The 19,390-nt window shown below is 52.7% G+C and overlaps 1 protein-coding gene across 3 annotated transcripts in view; it reads left to right on the top strand.

Moving 5' to 3' along the window:
* WDR25 (WD repeat domain 25) overlaps positions 1-19,390 on the top strand; it is a 142,704-nt gene that overhangs the window by 32,843 nt on the left and 90,471 nt on the right. The gene's annotated exons all lie outside the window — the stretch shown is intronic.

Raw genomic sequence — 19,390 nt, 5'->3', positions numbered from 1 at the left:
GGTGCCTTGGTGCGGAGTTTGGGAACTGTAGTGGTACTTCCCTGGTGGCTCAGAGGTTAAAGCGTCTGCCTCCAATGCTGGAGACCCGGGTTCTATCCCTGGGTTGGGAAGATCACCTGGAGAAGGAAATGGTAACCCACTCCAGTACTCTTGCCTGGAGAATCCCATGGACGGAGGAGCCTGGTAGGCTACAGTCCACGGGGTCGCAAAGAGTCGGACACGACTGAGCGACGGAATGGAACGGAGTGGTACTTACCTCTGGTGGTTTCGTGAAAGTTAAATGAGATGCTTGATCCAAATGCTCAAGGCCGTTCCCTGTCCTCAGTGCTTAGTAGCCATTGGGCTCCCTACTTGGACACGTGTAGAAATGCCTCTCTGTAGTGGTGAAGCCACTGATCTTGAAGATGCCTGCTGCTGCTGCTGCTGCGTCGCTTCAGTCGTGTCCGACTCTGTGCAACTCCACAGACGGCAGCCCACCAGGCTCCTCCATCCATGGGATTCTCCAGGCAAGAGTACTGGAGTGGGGTGCCATTGCCTTCTCCGTGAGGATGCCTAGGGAGAGGGAATGGCAGTGGAAGAATATAGTATTTCTAAATATGCATGTGTGTTAAAGTAAAGACAAATACAGATGTTTGATAATTTCCCCAATATCTCTACAAATCTATATATTCAAGATGGCCTCTAACCTTTTTGTTTTATTTCTGATCTTCTCACTGGTAAAATGAGGGAGGTCCCGCTGGTTTGCCTTAGGTCTGGAACGTTAGCAGCGGGGAGGGTGGCTTGAATTGAGGTTGGCGATTCAGGCAGGGATCAGATGATGAGTGGCCTCCAAGGACTGGAGGGGCCTTAGGGTTTTATTAGTAATGAGGCTGAAAGATTTTAAGTTGAAAAAAAAATTGAATTCATCTTATTAAGGTGCAGTTTACATGTCGTGAAGCACACCCATTTTAAGTGTGCTGTTGGGTGAGTTTTGACAAGCTTGTGCCTCTAATCAATCACCCTCCCCCACCATCAAGATACAGAAGGTCTCCATCAGAAAGCTCCTAGTGTCCTTTATCAGTCCCCCTTTTCCTTCAACCCCAGCCCCAGGTGACCACTGGTCTGCTTTGTCATTATAGATTAGTCTCGCCTGTTCTAGAATTTCTCATAAAGGGAATTACACAGCATGTAATCTCTGTGTCTGGCTTCTCTCAACGTCGTGTTTTTGAAGTTCATCCACGTTGCTGTGTGTTGTCAGTAGCACCTTCCTTTGTATTGCTGAGTAGTATTCCAAGACATGCACAGTGTCTTTATCTTGTTCTTCTGTTGAGGGACATTTGGTTTGTTTCCGGCCTGGAGCTGTTAAGAGATAGTACTTTTATGAACATTCTTGTGTGGCGATTTGTTCTCATGCCTCTGAAGTAAATATCTAGGGGTGGAACCCTTGGGTTGTATGGTCATTGTGTGTCCAGCTGTGTAGGAAGCTGACTGTGTTGAGCAGGGGTGCGACCGGGTACCTGTGGGCATCTCTCGGCCCAGCCCGTGCCCACACCAGTCGAGCCAGGGGCGCCTTAGCAGGACATTTAGCACCCTGGGGGCTTCAAGGCCCACAGTCTCCCGTCACCCAGCGAGGTGGGGAGGCAGAGGATCTCAGGCCTGCGGAGATGGAGCCAGATTTGGAGCCAAGCTCTTTCCTACCCACCTGGATGAGCTGCTCCGGTGCTGCGGCTCCTGCAGGCCGAGCCCCGGCCCTGCCCCCTTCCCAGGCGGCGGCGAGCATCTCCCTCCCGCCGCGGGGAGCGCTGTGCAGTCCCTCGGCTCGCCGGCAGGGGCGCTAGAGACCGAGCCTCGCACTGGCCGCCCTGCCGGCCAGGCGGGAGCGCGAGCCTTACCTTGAGGCTGCCCCGTCTGTCTGGGCGGCAGACAGCGAGCGGTCGTTGCTTTTTCTACCTGACATCCCCCGGCCGCCGCAGGAGTGACCCTGAGCTGTTCCTGGCCCCTGCTGTCCACCTTCCGTCATCCCTGTCACGGTGACCTTCTCCCACACTGGGCCCGGACACTTAAACTCCGCACGCGTGTTACTTGTTGGCACGAAGGTCAGTACTGATCTGCTCACTGCCCGTGAGTTTGTACATTATGCACGCAGTGGCAGCTCTGCATTCACTTTCCCACTTCCCTGCATCTATTAAAAAGGACAGCTTTGAGCAGCGGTGCCGTCGTCCGAGCCACCAGCGTCAAGGGCAGGCATGTGCTGAGGCGGGGTAGGGAGGGCGTTCCTAGACAGCCCTGGAGTCCCCACATCGCCCACGATGGCAGGGCAGGCTGGGGAGTGGTCCCCCCGCCCACAGCTCCAGTGAATGCCATCCCCTCGCCCCTGTTTCTCATGTGGGACGCCGGTCCTGAAAGGCCGAGCTCCAGGAGAGCTGTGTTCCCCTCTCCACGGGAGCGCCCTATCTGACCTCCCAGGGCCTCGCCTCTCGCCTGCCTCTCCCCGCTGTCTGCCCTGTAATGTGATCGCCTTCTCAGGGAGCCTTCAAATGAAACAGTTTTTAGAATTGTCAAAAGCTCTATTGGAAAACAGAAAAGGCTATTTCATGGGAAGATGATGACCTTATTAACTATAATTAGGCAATTCACAGAGGTTTCCAATATAGTCCAGCATCTTGCCTTGTTGAAATGGGGGGGAAGAATTCTATGATAATGTCTTTGGGGCTGTAATAGTCTTTAACACATTAACAGTTTAATTTCTTTGAGAAGGTTTGGCAGCCTGGTGTTTTCATTTAGCAAGCTGAGGCGGAGTTTTACAGTCATCCACATGAATATAATAATTATAATTGTGAGCACGTCATTTCAGACCCTGACATCCAGAGTGTTTTTTTTTTTCTAATAGCTGGAGGCGATCTCAGGTGAAGAGGTGGAGACCCCCATCTAATTTGGCATGCCAAGGCAAACTGGGTCACGTCTGCAGACGAGGCCTTGTGTCTGGAGCCAGGGAGGTCAACGCTCAGAAATTCTTCCTGCACCCGGTTCTCAGGGAGCGTGCAGGTCTGAAGTTAGGGGAAACTTTTGTTGCTGAGGAATTTCAAGTACACGAGCCTTCGCCCTGAACTTTCTCCTGGGCTCTTCGTATCTGGTGGCCGTGTGCCCTGGGGTTCCATGAGGATGTCCCTGCGCAGGGGGGCAGCATCCACTGAGTCCCACGAGAGCCTCTCTCACCTGGCTGTGTTGCCCGGACCTCTGATGGCCCCTGGTGGCCCGGGGCTGCCACCTTCTGGGCCAGCTGGCTGTTGCTGCCTCCACACCGCCCCCTCCACCTCCCTGCACGCCAGTTACGGCGTTGGGCCCTGGCCATTCCCCTTCTCCTCACCTCCTTCTGCTGCCTTGGTCGTCACTGCCCATAGCAAATAACCTGGGTTTTGTGTTTTCCCTTTCCCCTGTGAACAGATTTTACTATACTTCTGTAGGCATTATTCATGTATTATTTTGGATCCTGTTCCTAAAGCTTAATGTCTCTCCCTATTTTTATAGCCTTCAAAATAGTCATCTTCTTTCATGTGGTTTCACCACAATTTACTAGATTGTGTCCCTATTGCTGAACATTGAGGTTTGTTCCAGCAGGTTTTTTATTGTTGTTTTATAGGCACGGCTGCAATGATCATCTTTATGTACATAATATTTAGCTTCTGTGTAGTTATTTTCTTGGGCTTGATTCCTAGGGCTGGAATTACTAGCCAAGACTCAGATCAACTTAAAGAAAAACATAAACATTTTCCTACGATGGTAATGTGTGTATGTATGTTAGTTGCTCAGTCGTGTCCGACTCTTTGCAACCCCACAAACTATAGCCCACCAGGCTGCTCCGTCCATGGGATTCACCAGGCAAACATACCGGAGTGGGTTGCCATTCTTTTCTCCAGGGGATCTTCCTGACCCAGGTCTTGAGCCTGGGTCTCCTGCATTGCGAGCAGATTCTTTACCGTCTGAGCCAAATTTGGAAAATAGGAAAAGGGAAGAAAAGGAAAATAAAGATGACCAGCCATCCCCTTACGTGGAGTTTGCACCGTGTCAACTAGGAGATCCCTGGACTGCAAGTCACAGGAAGCCCCCTGGTGAAGATGTGTGACTCGGGACAGGACATTTGGGGGGGTCCCCGGCTGGTTCCCTGGAGATGCCCCCTGTTTTCTTCTGCCCTCGGTCGTCGGAGGCCTGGCCTCCGTCTGCACCCCTGTCCCTTGTCCTCCGCTCAGTTTTCCCACGTGGCAGCTTCCTGCGGGCTTGGCTGCAGCTGTGCCCGCCGCTTCCGCTGGAGGAGTCTTTGCTTCCTGCCCGCTTCTGTCTCCTGCGTCTGGGCTGTGATTATACTGAGCTATCTGCTGCTTTCTCCCGCACGTCTTGTCTTCGCAGCTGCCTGTGTGTCGGTGGCATCCCGTTCGGCCACAGCTGAAATCGTCCTGGTGTCCAGGCGGAGGAGGGGGTGCTGTGCGCCGCAGACCTGGGAAGGGGCTCGTCTTCCTGTTTGGTGGGCTGGTCTTGCATCCCATGTCCCGAGGCCTGCCGGGCCCCTGGGGGGAGCAGGTCTCCTTTGCTTTCTGCTTGGCTCCCGAGCAGCAGGGGCAGGCTGCACGCCTCCAGGGGCCTGTCGGTTCCTCTGGTTGATCTGGCAAAGGGGAGTCTGTCGAGCACCCACCGTGTGCAGTGGGTGACCGCGAGCACAGGCCTTGCCCCAGGGAGCTCCTGGGAGAGGGGAGGAACCAGGTAGAGAGGCCACGACCCAGTCATCACGGGTGAGCCAGGCTAAGCGTAGAGATGAGCAGTTTGTGACCCGCTTCACCCTCCAGAAAATTAAAGATAATAAAAGACCCCCATGGACCGCCCCCCAACCAGGTTTAACTGTTCCTGACATTTTGCCATGTTTGTGTTGGGTCCGTCTTTTTATTTTGTAAAGAGTAAATTAATACTGAGGGCTTCCCTGTGGCTTAGCGATAAAGAATCTGTCTGCCAATGCAAGAGGCACAGGTTTGATCCCTGGGTCAGGAAGATCCCCTGGAGAAGGAAATGGCAACCCACTCCAGTATTCTTGCCTGGGAAATCCCATCGACAGAGGAACCTGGCGGGCTACAGCAAAGAGTCAGACACAACCGAGCAACTAAACAGCAGCACAAATATTACTGATACAGCCAAAGCCCCGCCTCCCTCTCCTGGGGTTGGCGAGCTTGCTCTTGAACCTTACTGCATGTGCTTGTCCGTAAGCAGTATGGACTATCGGCACTGTGCTGTAAGGACTTAGAGAGCTGTGGCCATACTCTTGATCCTTTTGTAATTTGTGAAGCGTTAAACATTATGTTTCTGCGGTTTTCCCATACACACGCACACACAGAGAGACACACACGCACATCTGTGTGCTTCTCTAGATTATTCACTTTTAACTGCCATGCAGTATTCCACCAAGTGGAATAAACTAGAGTTTGTGTTTTCATTTTCCGTACTCACAGAAGGTTTTCACTTTTTATCTCTCGGCAAACAGTATTTCAGCAAATCTGTGCCAGTCATCCACTCCTGTGTAACAAAGCGCCTCCAAAACTTAGTAGCCTTAAAACAGTAATGTTCATTTTGCTTTTGAATCTGCACTTTGGGCCAGGCTCACTGGGGAGAGCTCCTCTCTCCTCTGCTGGACGTTGTGTGGGGTGATGCCCTCTGAGGGCTGTTCACTCACGTGCCCAAGGGTGACCCCTGGCTGCCTCGGCAGGCCCCTGATGTACCGTCCCCTGGAGCACCACGTGTGACCGCCCCAGGTGGGCTCGGCTTCCTCGCTGTGTGGTGTCTGGTTCTGTGCGTGAAAGAGCCAGGCCCAAACCGGGTGGCTTTTATGACTTTGCCTCGGAAGTCAGACACAGTTTGCTGCCCTGTTTGCTGCCTTCTGTTCACCAGAAGCAAGTCACCAGGACTGGCTCCTGTTCAGGGGGATTAGGCTCCCTCTTTAATGAGGCTTCCCAGATAGCTCAGATGCTAAAGAATCTGCCTGCAATGCAGGAGTGAAAGAAAGTGACGGCGAAGTCGCTTCAGTCGTGTCTGACTCTTTGGGCCTCTGTGGGCTGTAGCCCGCCAGGCTCCTCCATCCATGGGATTTCCCAGGTAAGAATACTGGAGTGGGTTGCCATTTCCTTCTCCAGGGGATCTTTCTGACCCAGGAATCGAACGGGCCTCCCACACTGTGGGCACACTCTTCACCATCTGAGCCACCAGGGAAGCTGGTGCAATGCAGGAGACCTGGGTTCAATCCCAGGGTCGGGAGGTTTCCTTAGAGAAGGAAATGCAACCCACTCCGGTATTCTTGCCTGGAGAATCCCATGGACAGAGGAGCCTGATGGGCTACAGTCCATGGGGTCGTAAAGAGCCGGACAAGACTGAGCAACTCCCACTTTCACTTTTAGTGGGACAAATGTCCCAGTGTTTAGAGCTGTTTTAAAACCAGCAGCCTTAGCTGTTCTTCCTGCGCACCCCTGGGAGAGGTCCTCGGGCCCCGCCAGGTGCACTGATGTGCCTTGGCGTGCGTGCAGTTTAAGCCCCCCGATGTCGCCGGTCTGCTGACTGGGTGTCTGTTCCCCTCACGCCACCACAGTACTTGAGAATTCCGTTTCTTCACACCCTCTCCAACCCTTGGTGCTGGGGATTTTGATTTTTGCCCCTCTGGTGGGTGTGAAATAGGGCCGGGTTGTTTTAGGTTGCCTGTCCAGGGGTGAGGCCGAGCCCCGCGCTGCCCCCTGGGAAGTGTCGTATTCCCTTTCCCAGCTGGTTGCCCTAAAAAAGACAGAAACATCCAAGTGCTATTTTTTTTGGCTTATGATGTCAGTTTTTCAAAAGGGAAGTGGTGAGTATCCCACAGAGTTTATTGCAAACTATTATGAAGACCTTGGAGTTATTATTGGTATGACTCACTTATGAAAAAAAATATGATTTCAGTAACTGCAGGCTGTATTTGTAATGTGATGGATTTTCATTTAATCTCTCACCTCTCTGTAATTTGCCCAGTTTAAAGATGCCCCGAAGCTTGCTTCCTCCTCGTCTGGGAGTGCTGTTCTTGCTGTGTGTCATCCAATGATAGTAAGAAGAAGCGATGCCGATACGTGTCTGTCTGTGAGGCTTGCTCTCTCCTCAGTCATGTAATTACTCCTGGTTCCGTTTTCCCCCCAACCCTCGTCTCCTGCTAGAACAGCGGGTGGGGAGAAGGCCTCCCAGGACTGGGCGCTGTCGGAGTCGGCAGGCCCCAGATTAGGAGGCTTACCGGGACCCCCGGGCTGGGTTGGAAGACTCACTGGGACCCCCAGGCTGGGTTGGGGTCCTCCCCAGGCTTCCTGGCACCCCACCCCTCAATCACGCCTTGCTTAATGGCTCTGTGAGGTTGCAGAAGGCATCCATCACCTCCAGAAAGCCTGACACCTGGGAGCATTCAGCCTCTACTCACTGAACCAAGTAATTCCGAATGCTCAATTATTGTAATGATCAATCCAACCTACCAGCTTCTCTCAGGAATGTCTGGAAAAACAGCCACGTCTGAATCACAGGCTTTAAAATGAATTCCTAAGCCTTCCTTGGAAAGCGGACTTTTGGCTACTTTTTAATTTGATCAGGTTCCGGCTGAACACTCTGTCCGCGGCTTGCCAGAGAACATGGTCTTCCCTGCCTCTGTCCTGAGGGGTGCTCTGCTGCTTTTTATCTGTGTTCAGAACTGGAGCCTCTGTGCTGGACTTGTGACCTCGCCTGTGCGCCAAGAGCCGCTCAGGTCCTCTGCAGACGCAGCCTCTGCATCCACACCAGGGCCCCTGCTGAACGGTGCGTGCCGCTGCCCGAAGCTTCTAGACGGGGTGGCCACAGCGTGTCCTTCCACGTCACTGGTGCCTTGCCATCCAGACCCTGCAGCGGGAGGCTCCTGTCCTGGTCCAGCACCACGCTGGTCCTGGGGAGGTCACTGATGGGTGTCACTTCCCAGAACAGGGCGGCCAGCCCGGACTGTTCATGCCGGTCCCCCCGGGCTCGCCCTGTACCAGCCAAATGCGTGTGTGTGTGTAGATGAAGAATCCATTATCTGTTTTTTTCAGGGGGAAGAGGCTTTGGGGTGGTTCATTCGCACCTTTGTGGAGCCGCTGGGTCATCCGAGGCTATTTGGCAAGGTGGTGGGGTGGGAGCCCCCAGGCCTGGGCACTCCCATGACCACCCCACTTCTGGGGAGCCGAGTTTCAGAGCCCGTGGAGTTTTCACGCCACATTCTAGGTGCCAGCGAGAGTCTAACAAGGGCAGGGCCTTAGCTCTGTTTCCGTGACAGATTTGTTCACAGCCTAACAGTTTGCATCTCACCGAAGCAAATACAGGTGCCTGCGATCCTAATTACACTGAGACCTCATTTGCTTAAGGAGCATTAGTGGGGTGTGTCCTTAGTTATTGGGGACCTACCACTGACACTGGGGCTTCCTTATCTGATGACCCAGGTGAGACTTGCCTATGCTTTGCCAAGGGTCCCAATCTCCTGTGGGTCTCGAAGTCACCGCTTTCCCCCCACCCGCATCCTGCGCCCAGTAGCCTAGAACCGTGGGTTCTGGGGTAGCCCTCTCACCTGGGGTCTTGTTCCCTAGTCCGTGAGATTAGGGGTTGGATGTCTGTTCCCTAGTCCGTGAGATTAGGGGTTGGATGTCTGTTCCCTAGTCCGTGAGATTAGGAGTTGGGTCTGGGTTCCCTGGTCTGTGAGATTAGGGGTTGGTCTGGGTTCCCTGGTCTGTGAGATTAGGGGTTGTTCTGGGTTCCCTGGTCTGTGAGATTAGGGGTTGGTCTGGGTTCCCTGGTCTGTGAGATTAAGGGTTGGGTCTGGGTTCCCTGGTCTGTGAGATTAGAGGTTGGGTCTTGGTTCCCTGGTCCGTGAGATTAGGGGTTGGGTCTCGGTTCCCTGGTCCATGAGATTAGGGGTTGGGTGTTGGTTCCCTGGTCTGTGAGATTAGAGGTTGGTCTGGGTTCCCTGGTCTGTGAGATTAGGGGTTGGTCTTGGTTCCCTAGTCCGTGAGATTAGGGGTTGGATGTCTGTTCCCTAGTCCGTGAGATTAGGAGTTGGGTCTGGGTTCCCTGGTCTGTGAGATTAGGGGTTGGTCTGGGTTCCCTGGTCTGTGAGATTAGGGGTTGGTCTGGGTTCCCTGGTCTGTGAGATTAGGGGTTGGTCTGGGTTCCCTGGTCTGTGAGATTAAGGGTTGGGTCTGGGTTCCCTGGTCTGTGAGATTAGAGGTTGGTCTGGGTTCCCTGGTCTGTGAGATTAGAGGTTGGGTCTCGTTTCCCTGGTCCGTGAGATTAGGGGTTGGGTGTCGGTTCCCTGGTCTGTGAGATTAGGGGTTGGGTGGACCCCGGGTTCCTCCCCATGACAGCTGACGCTGTCACCACCTGGAGCGCACCTGTGAGGGACCAGGTCTGCCGGGCACCTCGCAGTCACGCAGAGCGAGATTTGACTCATGCCATCGTGCCGGTGGGGAAACTGAGGCCCAGCGAGGTACCCCCTCGCCCCGCATACCTGCCCCTCCTGCCTGTGCCCCCCAGGGACTGACCCCCACCCCCTGCTTGGTGCTTGGGCGGATATACACATGTTTCCGGGGGGTGCACAGCTAAAATCGGGGCGGCCAGGATTTGGACCCACATCGGCTAGATTCCAGAACTCCCCACCTCTCTGTCCGCTCGCGTTGATGATTTGAGGCTTGATGGGGGAACGGTACCCCGGCTGAAACCCGACTCATGCATTTCACGGTAAGCGTCCCTGGCAGCCCGGCGCGCCTCTCTGAAACCCATTAGGAAGCGCTGTCACAAGCCGGCAACGCTGAGATCACCCGTGTTGACGCGCACTCGGCAGGCCGTATGAAGGCCTTGGCAGGTTTTTGTTTTAAAAAGACTTCTCGAAAATGACAGGCTTCATTTCAGGGGTCTTTGTTAATCTAACTGTTTCCCGGCTGAAATGTGTGGACTGTTTACTAAAGCTCTTGCCGGTAATGAGCTCGGGGCAGAATTAAAACAATTCCGGCTTCCTTTCGGGCCAGTGTACAGCCTGGGGGGAAGGAACCCTCAACACGAGCCCAGGGCTGTTGAATGGAGCCAGGGTTTGACCTGGAGCCTGCCCGGGGCCTGGGCTGACGTTTCTGCCCCGAAGTGGGTCGGTATCAGCACAGAGCAGCCCCCGGTTATTCTCCTCAGGGCGTCACCTCGCATCCGCGTTCTGGGGCTTCTCATGGGGTGGTTTAAAAAAATTAATAGACAGGCCTTTATTTCTCTCTCTGTGAGCCAATGCTGGGAGTTAATTTTTTCTGGCCCACTAACTCTTGTGGTTAAAAGTACAAATTAAGCTTTCTGGGAGAATCCATCACAAAATTATTGAAAAGTCAGTGTGGGGAAGATATTGGGTTATGTCTATAGGGTTATTGTTTCTGCAGTTACACTTTGCTTTGCCTTTCTTCTCCCCGTGCTTGGGGAAATCAACCTGAGAATGGTCTTCCAACTCGGAAGAGTTATTGGCTATTTTTCCCCAAATGGGATTGCCCTTCCAGAGAACAGTGGGCATCTATTTGACAACAAGTTATAAATTTGTGCTCCAAGTTCTCTGAAGAAAGCATGAATCTTAGACAATGGCGCTCTGGCGCATTATTTCAGGCGGGCGTGTGGAGCTGTCAGAAGCCAATAAAGTCCTCAGGCGCCGGCGTGGACCCAGGCAGCGTTTGTCGAGCACCGTGCGTGGAGTCTACGCGGGATTAGGAGGCGGTGTTATAGTGAGTTCCCTAGTGGTTCTCCTCCCGCAGCCTCCCTCGTGTGCACACCCCTCACGCTAGAGCGTGATCAGGTGAGCCCCAGCCGTCTGTCGTCATCAGCATCTTCCCAGTTACTGGGACCTGTTGGGTGCCAGGCATGGGGCTGGGCAGTCACACATGCAGAATGGGGGAGTGCGCCCTGCCCCCAGAGTAGCACCCCTGCCAGCTGGGCCCTGTTTCTCCACGGCAGCTACTGAACTTGCGGACAGAGGGGCTCCCAGGTCCTCGATGACTCGAGTTTCTCTTCAAACCCTGTAGAGGCTCCCGTCTGTCTTCCGAAGAGAGTCCCGATTGCTCCCGGGGCCTCCCTCTTCCCCTGCGAGGCTTCACCGAGTAATTCCTCTGGATCCACCCTCCCCCCACTTCCTACTGGGAGGGGCGCCGCCCCCCCAGCATGTCCCCACGGTCCCCGAATCTCCTTCCTCACCACCTTTGTGTGTCACCTCCCGGAGGGCGTCCCCTTGGTTAACCGTGGGGCAGGGGTGCCGGTCCAGCTTGTGGTGGCATCCCCTGCATGCACGCGGCAGGCGCCGCGCAGTAGGCGCTTTGTCAGTGTTGAGGAGCGACACCCGGTGCCCCGGGTGACGGCTGGCAGCTGTCGGCACGCGAGCAGGGGTCGCGAGGCAGGAGCTGGAGGTGGCGTAAGGGTGAGGGATGCTCTCCGGGTCCCAGTCATCACTTCCTTTATTAAACCAGCCCTATCACTTGACATCCTTCACCACCAAGGGAAAAATAGCCTGTTTCTGAGGACAAGTTCAGGGGTGTTGGGGCTGTGGCCACTGGGGAGAAAAATGACTCCTGGCAAAAGTGCCGGGTGAGTGGGTGGGGCTGCCGTTAGGCGCTCAGACCAGCCTTCTCTTCCTGCCCGCCCGTTGGGACCCTGAGGGCAGGGGCAGGGGCTGCGGCCCTGGCCTCTCGACTCTGGGTCCAGGGCTCCTTCCTGCTGCTTCTCCCGGGAGGAGAGGGCGCTGAGCAGGCAGCAAGGTGGGGCCTGTGGGCGGGAGTGGGCTTCCTTGCCCAGATGTCCAGCCAGCGCTTGTGGGGACTCTGCTGACTGACCCCCCATCCCTGACCTGGGTGGGAGGCGTCGCGTCTCCCATTTCTTCCTCAGCCTGGTTCCCTGGGGAGTGCCTCCCAAGGCCACTTCTCCCTCCTGAGGAAACCCCTAATGTGTGCCCCTGGCATGAGATCAGAGGCTGTACTGTGGGACTGTGGATGCCAGCTAGGCCCCCCAGACAGACGGCAAGGGTGGCGTAGGCGGTAGGGTCCAGGGGCAGGAGGCCGGGGCCACTAGGCTCCGGCGTGGTGGGGGGGGTGGCCAGTGTGGAGTCCTCCCTGGCTCCTCTGGGCTCCATCCTCTCACCCGCGGAGGGGGCAGTGCCTGCTCTCTGAGCCCTCGGTCCTATGCCCCTCCCGGTGGGCAGACACCTCCCTGAGGCTGCTTCCTGTGCTTTGCCGGCCTGCAGCTGCCCCCAGGAGTAGCCCCCTCATTTCCTCTTTAATCCAGTGGATGTACGTGTTTTTTTTTTTTTTTTAATCTGACACCCCTTTCAAAAGTACTGCACCTTAGTTTTTATTCTACTTTGTAAGTTTAATTTTGGAGAAGGCAATGGCAAGCCACTCCAGTACTATTGCCTAGAAAATCCAATGGATGGAGGAGCCTGGTAGGCTGTAGTCCATGGGGTTGCTAAGGGTCGGACATGACTGAGCGACTTCACTTTCACTTTTTACTTTCACACATTGGAGAAGAAAATGGCAACCCACTCCAGTGTTCTTGCCTGGAGAATCCCAGGGACGGGGGAGCCTGGTGGGCTTCCATCTATGGGGTCACACAGAGTCGGACACGACTGAAGTGACTTAGCAGCAGCAGCAGCAAGTTTAATTTAGCTGCATATTTATATTTAAATCTCATGTGTATTAATTTCATGATGTTGGTTTGTTTCTCTTCTCGCCTTTCACGAAGCAGTATTATCGAGCTTTCTCTTGCGTCTCTGGCACCCGAGTCATCGCGCTCCCCCGGGCCACTCTGAGTCATCTAATAGAGTTTTCCAGAGCGTGTCAGCTTCACTTCCACCTAAGTCATTTCAGATCCTGCACTTATTGAATCAGTGAGTGATGCTGTCACTGGAAACTTCTTACCAAGCCGCAGGTACTCATTTGTGAAACTTTAGGACATTTTGTTTTTCTGTTTGGCACTTTGTATTTTTCGTCTTCAGGCTTTGATCTGGGCTGCAGAGCTGGCTGTCTCCCCTCCCCCACCCCCCTGCTGCTGAACACCCTCTGTTCTCCTAGACGTGGTCCGCCCACCTTCTAGAACTCTGACCTTCAGCTTGTCACCAGCTCCTGCTCTCCTTGGGGACCAGGGAGGTGTGGGGAAAGGGTTGCACGGCAGAGGGAGGGGGGCCTTGCATGCTCCCACTGCTCGGGGCTCACAGGAGACCGACCTACCAGTACGTGAGCGGGACCCAGAGTGGAAGGAAAGAGATGGAGCCATCGCCCGGGGTCTCAGGGGCTCGAGGGGTTCAGATACAAGCCTGTCCTCTTGCTGGAGGATCCACTGTTTAATCTGTCGAGAGGCCTTTTATAAACAAAGCCCCAGTGGCCTGGGGGAGGCCTTCATGGTCCTGCACATCCAGCTTCTCGGAGCCTAAGAAAATGAAGGATTCAACCCAGCGATGTATGTGAAATGCCGCGTCTTAGCCTGCTCGGGCTGCTGTGACGGAATACCGTGGACTGCGTAGCTCACACAACAGAAATTTGTTTTCTCACTGTTCTGGAGACTAGAAGTCCAAGATCAAGGTGCTGAGGGTCGGTGTCTGGGGAGGGTTTTCTCTTGGGACGTGGATGGCCGCCTTCCTGCTGTATCCTCACGTGGCTCTCTGCTGCATTGAAAGAGCGCAAGCAAGCTCTCTCATGTCTCTCACGAGGACACAAATGCTATCAGGTCGGAACCCCACTGTTAGGACCCCATGTAACCTTTATTTTTGGCCATGCCATGCAGCATGCGGGATCTTAATTCCCCTGCCAGGGGCCGAACCTATGCCCCCTGCATTGGGATTTCAGAGTTTTAACCACTGGACTGCCAGGGATATCCCTGACCCCGCTTAATCTCATTGACTTCCTTAGAAGCCCTGTCTCCAACAATGGCCACTCCGGGGGTTGAGGCTTCAACGTATGAATCTGGGGGATGCAATTCAGTCTACCACAGCACATTGCCTGACACAGGATGGGGGCTGCTCAGTGAACACTCATTGCATGTGAATCTGGAAGGTCTTAGGTGAGATGGAATTGGACCCAAAGGCTCTCGCCAAATCCTGAAGACCGTGAGGCCCTGAGGAGTGGTGTGTGTTCACAGGAGGGCACGTCCTGACCATCGGCCAGTGTCAGGTGTGAGGCAGGAGGGGAGGGCCGCCTCCGCCCTTGATCTGAGCCACCTCCAGATCCCCAGCCTCTGACGTCCTGACCCTGTTGGAGAAGTGGAAGAGTTGCCAGGTTTGGCCAAGGTGGGAGGAGGATGCTAATGGGGCCGCGTATTGTGAAACCCAAATTCTTAGTGTCTTTGCTAATCATAATGCCTTATTTTTGAGTAATTAGCTCCAGGAGCGCAAGGAGTTTGACAGTTTCATGACCAGCATGTAACGTGCCTGGCACAAGTAGTTACTCCCTGAAAGGACGTTGACTCAATTGAAAGAGTTGTAGGGTCCTTATGACCCATGTAATGCTTCTTGCACTGGCAGCTTCTGCTGAGCCCAGAGGGCTGCCGTCCCCGCTGGTAGGTGAGGACACAGGTGCCAAGGGGACCGGTGTCCTGTGTAGGTGAGCCAGTGAGGGGGTCTGGGCCCTGCTGAGCTCAGGACGGTCCTGGGAGAATCAGGCTGTGTGGGTTTGCACAGATTGGGCTCACTCCTCGGGCCCCCTACCTGGCAGGCACCTTTCTGGCAGGTGGGGAGGGGCCTAGGAGATGCCCACTCCAAAGTGCCCCAGGCCTCAGCCTATAGGAGCGAACCATTGGCCTCCCTTCCAGCCTGCTTTGGGTCTGCACGGCTGGGGTTTCTGGAGCGAGGGAGTGAGGGAGTGAGTCGATGGAAGGACACGTTAGCCAGCCTCACAGGCTTAAATCAAGGCCATTTCGCTCAGCTGGTTGACCTGTTACTCCCTTTGGCCCTTGCCATTCATTCTAAGATGGATTCTTCTTTTATTAGCATGGCTAATTAATGTATGACATTAAAATATTGACGGGGATTGACTTGGGTATCTGTATCCTTTGAGCTTCAGTTAATAAAACAACTTTTGGTAAGACTAGTGGCTTTAGAATATTCAGACTTAATTATATTTTCTAAAGGATTTTTTTTTTTTTTCTGGAATCATATAACTGCCTGGGAAGGTACTTCAATTCCCTAGTTAACTGAAAGAAATTGGTTTTTCGTTTGGTTTTGTTTAATACGAATTAAAAGTAATACACATTTGATAAAAGCAGTTAAAGGATTATTTATTAAAGTCTCCATATTTATGTATTGGGGGAAAAAAAAATCCATAAGAGCTGAATTAATTTTGAGGATGATGTGAGCGCCTCTGACAGCTGGAGAGCTATTTGGCCCCGAGAAAGCACATTTCTGTTTAGAACCTTCTCTGTGACTCTCCCTCCAGGATGAACGCTTCTCTTCTTTGAGTTTATTCTGTGCCGTAGATCTGTTACCCCACGCACATCTCCATTTCAGAATCCGTGAGTCCTGAATTATGACAGTGTTCAAAATGGGAGAGCTGAGGAGAGTTCAGGTGTTTTATTCTCATCTCACTCAGGTGAGGATGCCTGCCAGAGGTAGCAATTTGAAAAGAAAGGAAAGGGAGGAAGTGAAAAGGAAAGTATCTTTAGAAACACCAACTGTAAAGAAGATGTAATAAGTGGATATTACCCCACTTGTGAGAGTCGACCCCTCGCATTAGTTATTTTCAGAAAGCGTACCGTCACAGCACCAAAGTCTCCCCCAAGTGTAGCCTGCCAAGAGACCTTGCAAATAACTCCACCAAATTTTACCAGCGTACAAAAAGGAAAAAAATTTTTTTTTTCTCCTTTCTCCTTCCTTTTTTAAAAGTTTTGACATAATTCCAGCCTTACAGAAAAGTTGTGAGAGTAGTACAAGAATTTTCCAGATCCGCTTTACCCAGATTCCCCAAATGTTGTTAGTGCCATTTTAGAGTCTCTGTTTCTCTCTTGGTATATAGATGTATATGCATCGGGGGCTTCCCTGGTGGCTCAGCTATAAAGAACCCGCCTGCCAACGCTGGAGATGAGGGTTCGATCCCTGGGTCGGGAAGATCCCTTGGAGAAGGAAATGGCAACCCACTCCAGTATTCTTGCCTGCGAAATCCCGTGGACAAAGGAGCCTGGCAGACTAGGATCCATGGGGTCAAAAAGAGCCAGGTACGACTTGGCGGATAAACAACCGCAGCAACATGCGTATACATTCTTACACACGTCCTCAGGTACGTTTTTCCTGAACCACTGAAGAGTAAGTTACGGACTGATGGTCCTTTCCCCCTAAATACTTCAATGTAGATTTCTTAAAAACGACAAACTCTCTTCCATAACCGCAGTGCCTTTATCAAGAAAATAATACTGAAACAACATTATTGTCTACTCTCCTATAGTATACCTCGTGGAGATTTTTTTCAGCAAGTGTCCTAACAATGTCTTTTATAGCAAAAGAAACTTCCAAGATCGTGTGTTACCTTCCTTGTCACGTCTCTTTAGTCTCCCTTAGTTTCGAACAATTCGCGTATTTCATGACATTCACATATTTGAAGAGTACCGGCCAGGTGTTTTGTAGACCGTCCTGCATTTTGGGTGTGTCTGCTGCTTCCTCATGGTTAGATTCAGGCTGTGAACTTTGTGGCAGGAATGCCCCAGGGGTGCTGTTGTGTCCTTCTTGGTCCCCCATATCGGGAGGCACATGCTGTCAGTTAGTCCTGTGGTTGGAGATCCTGACGTTGATGGTTTGGTTAGGGAGATGCCTGCCAGGTTCTTCCAGTATAGTTATGATTTTACCTTTTGTCATGCAAAAGTAGCGTGTAGAGGGACACTGAGACTACGCAAGTAGCCTGTTCTTCCTCAAACTTCTCCCACTAGTTTTCACGTCCACTGTTGTTTCCTCTTACAGAGGACGAGGTGGTTGGATGACATCACCAGCTCGATGGACATGAGTTTGAGCAAGCTCTGGGAGTTAATGATGGGCAGGGAAGCCTGGCATGCTGCAGCCCATGGAGTTACAAAGAGTCAGACACGACTGAGCGATTGAAATGAACTGGTGTTTCCTGATTCTCAGTTCCTAGGATGATGGTTGGAAAATGGTGATTTCTGATCCTATCATTTCCTCCTACTATAAAGAGGCCCCCCTGCCATAAGTCTGTTTATTTTATATCAGTGTGGATTCATGGGCTCTTACTTTAATAAATTCTAATCTGTTTTTACTATCTGACCTGTGGGAGCTCCTTCGAGCTGGCTGCCGTGTCCATTTGAGACGTCCCCACCATTCTTTGAAGACCTGCTTACTTTCTGGCTCAGCAGCATATCCCAGGCTTATCTTCCTCCATCTTTGCCCCATCTCCAAGGAGCTGTTTACAAAGGGCCTGTAAGGACCTCTCCTTTCTTTCAGTGGAGAAAGGTGTCTAGAAGCCAACATTTGGGTTTTAAGTGTGCTCACTAATGCTGGGCTGTCAGTGCGTCTCAGAAGACAGGTCAGTAGAGTTACACATGCGTGTGCCCACATGTGCCTCTACCTGCTCCTCACTGTTAAAGCCACGTGCTCACGTGGATCTCTCTGAATCCCACCCAGTACTGTGAGGTTCATTCTGCCCCTTGCCCTTTCCGTATTTGCATCTCCCTTCTCCAGTAATGTGAAACTAACTCCTATTTTCACAACATGTTTATTTACATGCTCATTTCTAGAATGTCAGAACGCCATTTCAGAATTGTTAACCTCTGTACAAAACAAAGCAAAACAAAGCCGTACTAATTAGAATACATTATTGGAGTTCTTTTTCTTTTTTTTTGCCTGTAGCCTGAGGGCACATTGTCTGACCGTTTAGATGTTCCTGCAGCCCAGTTCTTCTCCGCTGTCCCTTTCAAGTGTGATTTTGTTGTTTGTTTGAAACACCGTTCGGTGCGCTTGTGCGCTTGTTTTTCTTTCTCTTCTACTTTTCCTTCTTCCCTTCCCCTCTCTCCCCCTACCGCCCTTCCTCTTTCCTTTCGGTGTAAACACTAACGTGTGTACAAAACTCACATCTGTATAGAAGAGTGCTGTCTCGAGAAGCATCTCCCCACCCCCAGCACCACCTCCGTACCGCAGGCCCTGCCCTGTCGGTGACCAGTCCCACAGCCAGTGTGCATGCTCAGTCGTGTCCGACTCTGGTGACCCCATGGTCCATAGCCCCCCAGGCTCCTCTGTCCATGGGATTCTCCAGGTAGGAATACTGGGGTGGGTAGTCATTCCCTTCTCCAGGGGATCTTCCTGACCCAGGGATCGAAACTGTGTCTCCTGTGACTCCTGCATCGCAGGCAGATTGTTTGCCTCTGAGCCACCCAGGAAGCCACATCCCTGGGTGCCACGTGAAAAGATCCCAGAGCAGGGAGGGGTAACCCAGGAGAAACCGTTGAATGTTCCACTTACAGCTACTTTGCACATTATCCTCCTGAAATTTCTGTTTGTGTGTGTTTTATAATGTCTCTAACGTATGGGTTGCTGCTGCATCACTTCAGTCATGTCCGACTCTGTGTGACCGCATAGACGGAAGCTCACCAGGCTCCCCCGTCCCTGGGATTCTCCAGGCAAGAACACTGGAGTGGGTTGCCATTTCCTTCTCCAATGTGTGAAAGTGGAAAGTGAAAAGTGAAAGTGAAGTCGCTCAGTCGTGTCCGACCCTTAGCAGAATAGTATTTATGTACTCAAAGTTGTATGCTCAAAAAAGAATTTTTTTTTTAAATTAAAGTGATAGTGATATGTAATCAAAATAGTTTGGCGGCTTCTGAAAGAATTGCTCTTAGGCCGGAGTAGGCCTTTGTTCCAGAGGTGACTCTTGTGACCCCACCTGCCCCCACCACATGGGACGAGCACCTGGGAGTTCACTGATTCATTTGCTCACTGGCCGGGCAGTGAGGTTAATGCAGTGAACAAGAGTGCGTTGCCCAGACCTCATCCAGAGGTTTCCAGTCCAGATGGGAGCTTCGAGCCCCTCAAGGAAGAACACGGGGCCCTGGGTCACCCCGGAGAGGCTCTTCGGTGAGATTTGGTGGCTGGACTTCCAGGGAGAAACAAGAGACAGTTCAGGAGACGCCTGTGAGCCAAGGAGGGCATGGAGGAGGGGGACTGTGGCTGTGGGTGGAGCTCACAGTGCATAGATCTTGAGTATCCCGGGGCCTCGGGTGGCTTCTCTGTACCACCAGCCCCAGGGCGAGCCCTTCTCAGATGAGCACAGACCCTCAGAGCCCAGACTTGGGTGTCACGCTTCCCGACTCTTCTGGCTGGTCACGCGAGCTTGAGGTGTGAAGTGCCTGAGCGTGTAACTTTCTGTCTCTTCTCTCATCCTTCTTA

Source organism: Moschus berezovskii, chromosome 21 (assembly GCF_049115385.1).
Source record: "Moschus berezovskii isolate FMDL1 chromosome 21, NW_MosBer_1.0, whole genome shotgun sequence".
Taxonomy (NCBI): Eukaryota; Metazoa; Chordata; class Mammalia; order Artiodactyla; family Moschidae; genus Moschus; species Moschus berezovskii.
Note: the sequence above shows the minus strand (reverse complement) of the source record. Positions and strands in the feature narration are given on the sequence as shown.